The 12,993-nt window shown below is 37.1% G+C and overlaps 1 protein-coding gene across 13 annotated transcripts in view; it reads left to right on the top strand.

Moving 5' to 3' along the window:
- The window catches only part of DISP1 (dispatched RND transporter family member 1), a 179,335-nt gene that overhangs the window by 52,277 nt on the left and 114,065 nt on the right, over nt 1–12,993 (top strand). The window contains exon 2 of one of the 13 annotated variants that reach the window (XM_074316967.1): nt 2,310–2,340. The exons of the other annotated variants lie outside the window; for them this stretch is intronic. The gene's annotated coding sequence lies outside the window, so the exon portion shown is untranslated. The remainder of the gene's footprint in view (nt 1–2,309; nt 2,341–12,993) is intronic. 13 annotated transcript variants of the gene reach the window in all.

Below are 12,993 nucleotides of genomic sequence, written 5' to 3'. Positions count from 1 at the left end.
TCAAGCCAAGTTCATTTTCTAATTATGGCAAATATCGCTGTGTTTTATGGGTGATAGCTTACATCAATTCCAGGTTATTTTTTAGAATAGATAATATATATGTGTGGTACAGAATTAAAAAGGTTTAAAGGTATGGAGGCTTCGTCTGTGCCTAGTCCTTCAGTCACTCAGTTCTTCTCCTTGGTGGCAATAGCTGCTTACCCATTTCTTTCAGAGATTTTATGAAAATACAAGCATACATGTGATGTGTGCATATATTTAAATTTACTATTTATTATCCAAATTAAGTCGTTACCATTCTTGGATGTTGTGAAAAGTGCTGCAGTGAACTTTTTTTATGTACAAATCTTGTTTAAAACATTAAAGAACAATCGTTCTGAAGGATGTTGAAGCAGGATGACGCCTTTGAAGGAGAATTAATGATTTGCATCTAAACTTTGCACTGCCCCACAAAATCTGCAGGTGGCCCAATCCCGTTACCCTGAGTAGCATGGGGGCGAGGGGCGGGGTCGTATCAGAAACATTGTGTGGCCACGGTAGCCAGTGCTGAATGAACATTTTTGAGCCTCTCATTTTCATTTTCTTATAAAATGAACTTGATTGAGATGTAATTCGGGTGCAATAAAATGTACCCATTTTAAGTGGATGGTTTTAGCTGCTCAATAAATCTATACAGCCTTGTAACCACCAGCACGGTGAAGGCATGGAACATTTCCATCACCTAAAAAGTTCCCTCGTACCTTGTACTCTCCTTAGTGCCCCCCCCCCCACTAGCCCCAGGCAACCACTGCTCTGCTCCTGTCACTACAAATGGCATCACACAGTCTGTCTTTTGTGTCTGGCGTCTTTTGCTCAGCGTAATATTTCTCAGCTTCATCCATGTTGTATATATGAGTAGTTTGTTCCTTCTGATTGGCGAGCAGTATTCCTTTGCGTGAACAGACCACAACACATTGATCTCTCTTGTATTGATGGGTGTTTGGGTTGCTTCCAGCTTTTTTATTATTATGAATAAAGCTCCCACTTACGTACAAGTCTTTGTGTATTAATGTCTTCATATCTCTTGGGTTTATCCTCAGGAGTTGAATTGTAGGATCATATAGGAAGTTTATGTTTAATTTTATGAGAAGCTGCCAAATAGTTCTCAGAGCTGTACTATTTCATATTCCCACCAAGACTGTGAAAGTTCCAGATACTCCCCAACCTCTTCAACACTCGGTATTGTTAGTCTTTTTAACTTTAGCCATTCTGGTGGATGTGTAGTGGTCTCTCATTTGGTTTGAATTTGTATGTTTTCATGTGCTTACGTTCCATCCATATGGTTTCTTTTGTGAAAAGTCTGTTCTGATCTTTTGCCCATTTTTAAATTGGATTGTCTTTTTACTATTTTATTATAAAAGTTCTTTATATGTTCTAGATACAAGTCCTTTGTTGGATATATGTATTATGAATATTTTCTCCAGTCTATGGCTTGCCTTTTCATTTTCTTGATGGTGTTTTTTGAGCATATAAATTTTTATTTTGATGAAGTTTAGCTTTTCAATTATTCTTGTCTAAGAAATCTTTGATCAGCCTAAGGTCTTGAAGGTTTCCTCTAGAAAATTTATAATTTTTAGCTCTTACTTTTAGGTCTGCAATCCATTTCGAGTTAATTTTTGTGTATATTGGGTATAAGATTCTGTGTGTAATCAGTAGTAACCCATTGAAAATGTTTGAACATGGAGGCAACTTTAGTGACCCTGTAGAGGTTGCAGTGAAAGGTGGAAAAGACACATGACATGAGGTGACAGTGACCCAAACTAGGACAGCAGTCACGCAGATGGAGAGAGCAAGGAACAAGATAGATTTGATGGCATTACAGAGATAGAATGAATTGGATGGGGAGTAACGATGAGGCTAAGGCTTATGGTTCTAGGAAATAACATAGTCTGTGACCAGAACTGGGACACAGGACAAGGAAAAGATTTACGATGAATGGCGAAGAGTTCTCTTTCCACACTGTTGGCTTACATGACAGCAGGACATTTAATCCTCCGCAGCCACACAGGTTGGGACACAGCCATATTCTTAGTGAAAACATTTTTTTCATTAACCCACTGTAACCAATTCTCAGTGTTGTTATATAGTTTCCATTATGGTAGTTTTTAAGACTTCATAATACTGTAGTTTTATAGTGAAGCTACTATAATATCTCTATAAAAGAATGATCTTTAAAAAAAAAAACTACCAAAATGGTTTCCACTGTATTTCTCTCCTGTTTTCATCATAATATAACCGTTAATAAGGATATTCTTTCATTCTTTGTCTAGATATGCAGACATCTCATATCATACTTTTCACGTAAGTAAGATTGTTTTATCTTTATTTATCTTGATGCTCGAATTATCCCAGGGTGGCCAGTGAAAATGGGCTACTTCAAGCTGAGTTCTGTGTCCTTTTGACATGTCCCTATGGTTGTTTGAGCACTTTCTTATATTCTGTCATAACAAGATATCCTAGGCTCATCTCGTACTTTCCCTGCTCAAGCCCTGTATTCAGGCATTTCTCTGAGGAGCTCTGTTTCTTTTTAGTGGGGAACGGTATTCAGAAACAGAGGTCTAGATGCTCAGATGTGCTTACTGCTGCCGAGGCCTCATTGCATTTAGGCCCTATCAATGGACAGAGCTGGGAAATTGTGTGTGTGTGTGTGTGTGTGTGTGTATCTATATCTCATACATTTCTATACTTCCATATCCATCTACATAAATAATGATAGGGGTGGCCAGTTAGCTCAGTTGGTTAGAATGTGGTACTAATGACACCAAGGTTGCTGGTTCGATCCCCGTGTGGGCCACTGTGAGCTGCACCCTCCTTAAAATAAATAAATAAATAAAAATAAATAAATAAGGAAGGAAGGAAGGAAGGAAGGAAGGAAGGAAGGAAGGAAGGAAGGGAGAAAGAAAGAAAGAAAAGTTCATACTTATACCTCCAATTGTAATCCAATATCCTAAGTGTTTTTTTCCCTAAGCTTTCCTCTTTCCATGTGAAGAAACCTGCCTCCAATTAACACAATACATTTACTTCTTTGCTCAGTTCCCTTGTATATAACAAATCTTCTGGTTATAATTGACCAAATTTTTGCTCCAAGACATGCCAACTCCTCTCCAGCAGCCTCTGCCCAACACAGAGAAATGGGAAAAGGATGAAAAAGAAGGGAGAGGGAGGAAGGTCTTCATGATGAATTTGGGCTCGATCATTCCATTGGATGAATAAAAATTTGAGGAAGGAAGGTGCCACATAGAATTTTAAACTTGAGAATAGTCAATTTTGTCAGTATCTTTTTTTTTTTTTAAATTGTTTCTGGCTTTCATGTCACAAGCTAACTTCATAAAAATATTTTTTGTAGTACTTTTTACACCTTTTGTTTTTTTTTTGACATTTTAATCTTTAATCCATCTGAGATTTATTTGGGGGTTATTTTAGGATCTAATTGTATTTTATTTTTCCAAATGGATAACCACTTATTTCAACATTAATAGTGGCTAATCCATCTTTACCACATTGATTTGAAATGTCATCTCCACTGGATCCTGTTTACATTGCTCTGTTTCTGTATTCTTATGGTCCATTTATCTGTTGCTTTTTTTTTTTTTTTTTTTTTTCATTGCATGCCTGATAGTGGGGCAGTGTAATATTACCTCCTAGGGTACTTGTGAGCATTAAATGAAAAATGCATATAAAATGATGAGTGCCAGCCATACATAGTGTGAAGTAGTCAACCCACATTAGCCTTTATTATCATCTCAATGTAAAAGGAATCAATTTTTAAAACAATAGGGGAGTAAATTGCAAAAAGAAAAAAAAAGGTAAAAAGTATAGTAAGAAGTACTGGCATATCTTTTTTCCCATAAAAATTTAGACCTAATTTTTACACTGTGCTTATAAAATGGAAAGAACTCATATTCTTTATATATAGATAAATTACATTTAAAAATGCAACAAAGATTAGATGAAGTTTGATTATTTAGCATTACAGGTGTTCTCGATTACAGCGTCTTCGTAGGCAGAGACTATGGCTTATTTCATTTAACAAATATTTATTGAGCATCACAGTGTTGCCAGGCAGTGAGCACAGAACAAGACATAATATCTACCTTGGGCAGCACACAGCTAGTTGGAGATACAGACATATAAACAAATAAATGCAAATAGTGTGGAAAGTGCTGATACATATGTATATATGTATACCAGTGTTTTTAGTTGTCTTCTGCTGATGTGGAAATACTTCTATCAAGCAGCATACATTCACTGAGACATTTTCCTAAACATATGGATGGGATGATGAGAATATTTACATAGTGTTTCTATGCTAACTTCCCAGGAACTATATCTCAAAGTACATACTAGTCCCTCCACCCCCTACCCTCGAATCCTTGTATAAGACCAATCACAAAGCAGGCAAAAAGCCACATTTTTGGAATGCTTCTTTTGTGTATGTCCTGCTTTTAAAGATGTTAACTCTATGTAATCCATGTTTAATCCTGAATAGTGAATGCATATATTCTACATATTAACAAATTGATGGTACTTTCAGTACCTTGTGCTAATATTATTTTCTCTGAATGCTTCCTCTGGTTCTGTGACTAAGATCGTGTAATTACTTTGTATTTTTATATGGTCAAATCGATGCATTTTAAAATCCAAGCATCTGTTCTATATATACTCTGCACCTGTGACAAGATGATTTTAACCATTCTCTTATAAAAAAGAAACACATTGTCAGGGGCACCCCAGCTTTGAAGCAGACGTTCTCTTTCTCTGCTTGGTAACCATGTGAAAAATACCAATTACTGAAACTCTGAGAAGAATGAAATTACTTGTAAACCTAGTTTTCATACCAAAAAGGCCCTCTAAATCAAAACCATCCTGAGATGCAATAGACCAAATCTGTATAACATAAACCTTTCAAGTTCAATGTAGCTAAAAAAATATCCTTGATTTGGGAAGGCAGCTTTAACCAAACAGTATTGTTAAAAATAACTAAAGGGAGACAGCTGGCAGCCAACCCGACAAGCATGTATCCTGGCAGAAAGCTATGCAACTCCAAGTACCTTGGTGGGTATTCAGAGTAAACATCAGTGCACTGTCACAGGCCATATTTCTAGTACATTTTTGATAATATTTTAATGCATACGAAGTATTCTGACAAGTAGAATTACAGAATTTCAAAAATCAAAAGCATACATTAAAATTTCAGTTGGAAGGAAAATCATGCACACAATGCTATGTGTCAATTATATCTCTATAAAGCTAGAAAAAGAAAAAACAAAATCATGACGATGTCAGATTTTGATGAGAGTGAAACTTGGATTCTAGTCCTGTGTCTTTTCAGAAAGATAATGTGTTCCAGTGTCACTTTTCATTATTAGAAAATTGTCTTCAAGAGGAACACAAGTACGAGAGGTCTAGAAATGCCTCTCAGAGTATTTGGAAGACAGGTTGTGTAGTGGGCATTGCTGTAAAGACTCAGAGGCTGGCTTTGGGAATCAAACAGCGGGTGTCTGTTTACATTCAAGCTCTGTCACTTACTAGTCTATTGACCAGTAATCTTTCTATGCCTTAGTTTCCTGAGCTGTGAAATGTGTAAGATAGCTCTCCTAAAGTTGTGAGATTTAAGTAAGGACATACGTAAAAAATGCTTAGCATGTTATCAGCACACGAGCAACACTTAGTAAATGCTGGCAGTAAGCTTCAATGTAAGTAGACATTTGTCCCATGCGTTTTTCCTCCATGTTTCTTTTCTCCTCGCTTACTCTTAGTTTTTCCTTTTTAGTTTTCCAATCCTCCTGCTTTGTTTCTATCCCACTAGCTCCCTTGTTGTTCACTTTTCTCTCTTTCTTGAAAGTTAAAACTTCTGTTTTCTCCCACTTTGCCCCCAAATTTTTATCATCTTTTTAAATTTCCCAATTCCTATTATTTTCTCTGACAGGCCCAGTGGCCATATTTCTTCTTCCCTTCATAGGCCTGTATCTCTGCCTCAGGGGCTCTTAACCTAAGGTCTTTGGTTGCTCTTTGGAGCCCTAAAGAACACCTGAAATTGTACACAGGATTTTATGAAGATGCATTTTTTAAAGGAAAGTTTCCATAGTTCTTTACCCGGGTTTCAGAGGGTTTCACAAATTGGCCAAGGTTAAGAACCATTGCTCCATGGATGTCCCTCCCTCCCTCCCAGGTGATTTGCTGGGCCTCTTTGCCAGTTGCCTCATTGATTGGGGGACCTCTGTGGACATGGAAAGGTGCTCACCGCTGTGCTGTCTGTCAGAGAGTACATGAGATTTGTACCATAAAGGAGCTCATTAATTGATGCATTGCTGTGTTGTGCTTTAATATTTGCGTGCAACAGCTTTGTTTTTAAAAATTTTAGTGGTTTTAGAGAAACAACATTATGCATTCCATAAAGTTATTTTCCCCATTTCAGATATTCATGACAAATGGCCAGCTCCATTTAAAACAAAGTAGATATTTCTCATTCTAATATCTTTTCCATTTCTGTGTGATACACCCAAGCCAACTTGGAAACAAAGCATTCAGTATTTTAGAAACTAGCTGTCCAATAAAAAAAAACAATGTATTTGGAATTAGTTATAAATTCATTAGAAGAAAATTCCAGATTGACAGCATTTTGGATTTCTTTTAAGCCTTTGAAGGCAGGCATGTCAACTGTAACAAAACAGTAATGTAGACTTTTAGTATATTTTTTTCTAGTTGGCCAAAGAGCCAAAGCTGTTTTCTTAACTAAAATCTTCATTCACTTGAATCCTCATGACAGCCTGAAAAATTTAGAACTCCTCCAGGAAAAGGAGATACACACCGAACACATTCTTCACACATCTTATCATGTGTAAAAGTCGAGAGAAGAAAAATATTCCTTTGAAAATACCACTTCTTTCATCTCTGCACTGATAATTCTGACCTCAAAAATAAAACACCCATACTCAAGGGCCTGGATTCCACTGGGGAGTCATCAAACCAAATTAACAAACACAAACCCCTCCCCCCCTTTTAAAAAAATAGTGGTGATCCATCCTGGCTTAGTGTTTGGAGTTTAGCGAATACAGCGCCACGTACATATTTAACAAAAGTGAGCTGAGCGTCTAGCACGTGCTAGGCTCTGGGTACACAGTAGTGAACATGACACTTAAGGTCCTTGTCCTTGAGAAGCACACACACACACATACACATGCACACATGCACACACGTGTGTGTTCATATACAAAGAGTGACAAGTGCAAAGAAATGAACAGGGCCTGAGGAGAGAGGAAATTTTGCTTTAGAATGCCACCTATAAATAGTTATTTGCTAGAAATAATAAGAGCCCTTCATTTAGTCTTATTAATCTGTCTTCTGTGTTTTAATAATGAAGTTGGTAGCAGGCCATAATTGGTGGCTGTTCAGAAAAGAAGCTCCGGTCATCCAAAGATTTCTGCACCTTGACACGTAAAATGTGCTCTGGAAATGAAAACATACAGATGTACCTACAAGAGGTCTTGGCCACAGCCTATACAGGGGAGTAAAACCGGAAGAACTCTCTTTTTCATAACTCTCTGTTTCCCTGACTCCACAAGACTGAATCACAGCAGCTGATGCCCTAGAGCCCTGGTCTTAGAGATGGTGCTGAACTCTGGTCTGAGGAATACAGCTTGGCCACTACCAATCTAATCTGACACTTTCATTCTCTCAGGAGATGAAACTGAGGGCTTCGGTGCCCTCTTTTTAGCTGAGTAGAGGAGAATCCTATTGTCAAGCCTACATTTTCTAATTCTTTGTTTTCCTGGTTTTTTATTTTTTATTTTTTGTTGGGTCAATATTATGCCTACCTAGGAGACTGTTTGGAAATCTCAATGTTAAAGAGATAAATGTGGATACCCAGCTGCTTGAGATGAACAAGATTTTAGGGACTAGGAGAGTGGCTTCCCTATAGAATGTTAACAGTTCTGTTTGTGTGTTGGGGAAGTGAGGCTGTTCAGTCTAAATCACTTTCCGACTCATCTGGGGAGTTTAGGGGCCCCTCCAAGGAACCCTTAGGGCTGCCAGTGGGAGTAGGTTTGTGAAGAAGGGAGAGGTCTCCGCCCACCCCACTTTCCCTTAACTAGGGAGCTATTGTTCTAGTAGATACAAAGCAAAACAAAGAACTTGAAAACAATACGTGAATTCTTGCTTCTTTGTCATAGAACCTTCCTGAGTTAGTGTGTTTGTGTAGCAACTCTTAAGGATTTCCTTGTACGTGGACAAAGAACCTCACGCGACCTTTCCACCTGGGCTCCCCTATTCTTTTCTCCTATCTACCATTCCTCCTCTGCCCTTCTCCTCACACAGCCCTTTTGTAGAAAGGAAAGAGGGAAAAGAAATAGAGCCCTTGAGTTCCACACTGTGGGAGCCATATACGACCTGTTAGCAATGATAGATTTCAACAATTAATTAACATTTGAAAGCCCTGAAAGTTATGTTCTTAAATCTTCTAACTGAATGGAAAACTACATTATCCTCATTAAGAAGACTATATATGGAAGTAACCAACACACTGAACTATTTAGAAAGCAACATATTTTAGCTAATAACGAGTCTTAACCTTTGTAGGATTAGCACATGGAAATCGTTACTAGGTACCAGCAGGTAAATTCTTGTCACCATACTTCTTAAGTCAAGGACTAAAAGTCCTCATTATACCAGGGCATTCTCATTTTCACAATTAATCTCATTTAGTTGCTAAGTTCCATGCTTAATGAAACAAAATTTAAAGAGATAACTAGTTTAATTTTGCAGTGTGAAATGCTTCCTCCTTGTTATTTCAAAACATGTTTTTCTCCCTACCTTTTGAAGATATTTTGACTAATTCAATTTTTGCATACTATTAAAGAGTACCCTAATTTATAAGCTGTAAAGGTATGTGATTTGAATGCTTCCTACCTAATGTGACTGGAATTTTGCTCCAATTATAGGGGAGGCAAACCATCATTCTCCAGTTTCATAAAAAGAATGCAGCTGCTGGAAGAGGAGAGCTAAACTAACAGGACATTTAATATTGTGAAAAATGTGTCCTGTAGGGGGGGAGACTTTTCTGTTCAAAAAGATACTGAATTATTTAGCTTGGCAGTTCCAACATGTGAATATTTTGAGCCCCATCAACTGTCATTTATTTTTCACCAAGTTCAAATGGAAGAATTGAAAACTTTATTCTGACATGTAGTTATTAGATTTCATATAAACTTTTGGCTGAAACTGCCTACACGTTACTATGATCTGTACATTCCACTTTTAGTGGCTAAGTGTTTAATTTTCAAAATTCTTAGCAAATAGCAGAGCTGCAGCCAAAAATTCCTCCACCGAGATTCCTTCCGGCCCAGATGAAACTAATAGTTCCAGGCTGTGTCGCTGTCACTCATTACTAATCCAGGTAGGGCTGCTCACTGTTTTTAATTTTCTTCTTCTGAACTTAAAGGCAGGGTTGGCCTTTTTCCCACGAGAAGCCAGTGATAATGGGCCTGAAATTCCAGCAATTGGAGAGCGGGGCCTTTACCACACTGACATAACGGGGCTTTGTTTCAGAGCTAGTGGAGATAAGCGCTTGATGAAAGACGTCATACAATGGAGGGCAGGCGTGTAGTAGGGAATTAAGGAAAAATAATGATGCGTTAGGCATTTTCCCCTAAAATTTCCAAGTTAGTATCACGGAAATCCACTATTTCCTACCACAAGATCTCCATTGATGCCACTTGCCCTTTTGGGACAGAATTTTGAAGTGGACGGACAATATGTTTTTATGTTTATTGTAATTCGTGTAATAAAAATAATAGAACAAGACTGGGATGTCCTCAAGGGTAGGAATCTGTGTTCTACTCACCTTTGTCCACTGTCTGACACATCATAAAATCTTAACTGTTAACTGAATGACTGCATTTATGAATGAATCCATGTTTTGTTTGTTTATAACTTAATTTCGGTATAATTTCAAACTTAAAGCACAGTTACAAAATTAGTTCAAGGAAATCCCATTCATACTGTTTACTGAGATTTGCCAATTGTTTACTAAGTTTTCAACTTTTTATATATGCATGTTAAATTTTTTGAGTATACATTTTTTATATATGCATAAAACGGTTCATGTTTTTCTGAACCGTTGAGAATAAGTTGTGGAGGTTGTGCCCCTTCAACTTTAAATGCGATGCTTTAGTGTGTAGTTCCTAAGAAGAACATTCTCTTATGACAAAATACAGTACACTTTCAAAATCTGGAAATTTAACTTTAATATAATACTGTTTTCTACTCCATATTCAAATTTGTCTATTGTCTCAGTAATACCTTTTATAAGCTACTTTTTTTCAGTCTAGTATCCAATCCAGGATCACACTTTCCATTTTATGGTCATGCCTCCATCGCCTCGTTTCATCTGGAATAGTTCTTTCGCCTTTTTTTTCTTTCTTGACCTTAATGTATTTTGAAGAGTAGAGATCAGTTATTTTGGAGAATACCCTCAGTTTGTGTTTGTCTAATGTGTCCTCATGATTAGATGGAGGTTTTGTAGTTTTGGAAGGAAAGCCACAGAAAGGATGTTGTGCCCTTCTCAGTGCATCATATCCATAGGCACATGATATCAGTCCGTACACATATTACTGATTTATCACTTGCTTCAATTGTATCCAGCAGCTTTCTCCACTGTGCCATTGTTGTTTTTCCTTTGCAGTTAATATGTAATTTGTGGGAGGTACTTCGAAGTTGTCAATGTCATGTTCCTCATCAAACTTTCACCCCGTAGTTGTAGCATCCATCGTTGCAATGCTTCCATATTTCTTAATTGACATTATGCTCTGAGGAAGAGCTTCCCTTTCCTCTTTATTTTTACTTTATATTAACTAGAATGCATAGATTTTATTTTATTCAAGGAGTTATATTCCATTGCTATCATGAATTATTTTGATGCTTGAATTCTACCAGATTTGGCCTGTGGTGGCCTCTACAAACTGCTCCTCTTCCCTTTTGATACGTCTTCATCATTCTGTGAGAATTTCTGACTTTCTGGTGTAACAAGATGTTCTAGGTCCTTCCTTGCCCCAGCCCTGGACTCAGCCTTTTTCCAAGGTGCACTGATTCCTTTTAGTGGTGAATGGTATTTTAAGACCAAGATAGGTGCGTGGTGTGCTGCTTGGTCCTCGTGTGTCATTGGTTCTAAATCCTCTTAGGGCTCCAATCTCTCAGACTGAGCTAGGAAATGTGTGTGTGTGTGTGTGTGTGTGTGTGTGTGTGTGTGTGTCTAAATTAAAGTTCTAAATCTAAATTAAGTTCATATTCATCATTCCAGTTCAGATCCAGCACCCCACGACTCATTCTAGTCTTTCCCTGTATGTATAACTCCCATACTTGGTTTTATGGTACTATTTTATATCCCTAGTGTCTTGTCCAAGCCTTGGCATTAAGTGATAAATGCATGTTTTAACGCTTTAATGAATGAATGAGTAAATAAAATAGTCGTGAAAATATCCACACTGCTGTGATTAATGCCTGGCATGAAGTAGGTGTTGAACAAAACTTTGTTGAACAAATGGTTCTCTTCTCTCCAGTATCTCCATTGTTTACTTTTGAACCAGAAGAGATATGACTCTGTATGAGTACGCTGGTATTTCTACCATTTAAGGCATGGATCCAGATAAATTATTCAGTAAATATGAACAGTCTCTTTTGCAATAAGAAAACATCATAAATAAAAATCAAATTGCTCTGTAACAAAAATAGTTCCTTTGTTTGGTTTGAAAACCATTGGATACGGGCAGCACCATTGATAAGGTTTCAGTATTTCTAATTACAAATTTCGTAACTTGCAGAGTTTGTCTGGCACATTGTTCACATTTGTCAGCTCTGATGCTGTGAAATATGTTTTTCATCTGAATTCTCTTCCTATACCCCCTGCTGTCAAAGCAAAAAGAATTTCCACTTCACTGCTGTTTATTATTAAGCTGCTATAAACAAGGATACTTGAAGATAATTTATGAGCCAGTGACTAGAAATTTCTGATAACCTTAAGACTTATTGCCAAATTATATTAACTTTGTGAGTAATCTGGGGGAACACAGTAGGGTTTCATTCACCTATGCCCTCAAAGGTTATAGATTGACCATTTAGGACAGCCATTAATGATGTTACCTCTTGAAGTGGATTTTTTTTTTTCCTTAAACCTCAGGAAATGTGGTCTATTTTTCTCTCTGATGTAATTAAAACTAACAACTCCGTGCTCATAAACTCTTAGTTTATCCCTAAGAATTTGCTTGAAAACTATTCTATTTTTGCTTTTTCTATTTACTTAAAGTATGTTAAATGTAGCATATGCCCTGTAACGTCTAATATAGAAGTCATAATGTGTGATTTCTCATGAGTTATACTACCAGAAAAGTGGGAAAGAAACAAGGTCTTTTGCTGGACATAAAACAAAGCCTTATGTTCAGTAAGACTTTTCCACAAAATTGACTGGGAACTGATTATTTTTTCTTTTACAGAAGTCTTTCTCCGACGTAGCTTCTTTAAACCTTTATAGTAACATTGAGGTTTTCCTCCCCATACTTATAAGAGGGAGTGCCAGGAGTCTGCATGTTTTAAAACGAATAGAAAAATCAAGACATTTAAAGCACTTGTCTTGAAAACCTTTGCTGTTTAAAGAAAAACTTAAGGATCGGTTTACTTAATAATTGTCTTCTTTTCCAAGATTACATTTTTGAAAGCAGAGCTCTGGGCCTCCTTATCTTTTAAGTATAGACGTATAAAGCTGAAATCCCAAAATCGTTGCTTAAAAAATACTTTAGGGGTGGTGGTGGCATCATATCAGATTCCCTGCTGCCTCATTTAGTTTATCTCTATACATAGAAATTGCTCCAGCATCAGCCTAGTATTACTGATTTACACACACACACACACACACACACACACACACACACACACACTATTAACTACTAGAAGCAGGTATACTTG

Source organism: Rhinolophus sinicus, linkage group LG12 (assembly GCF_036562045.2).
Source record: "Rhinolophus sinicus isolate RSC01 linkage group LG12, ASM3656204v1, whole genome shotgun sequence".
NCBI classification, from domain to species: Eukaryota; Metazoa; Chordata; class Mammalia; order Chiroptera; family Rhinolophidae; genus Rhinolophus; species Rhinolophus sinicus.
Note: the sequence above shows the minus strand (reverse complement) of the source record. Positions and strands in the feature narration are given on the sequence as shown.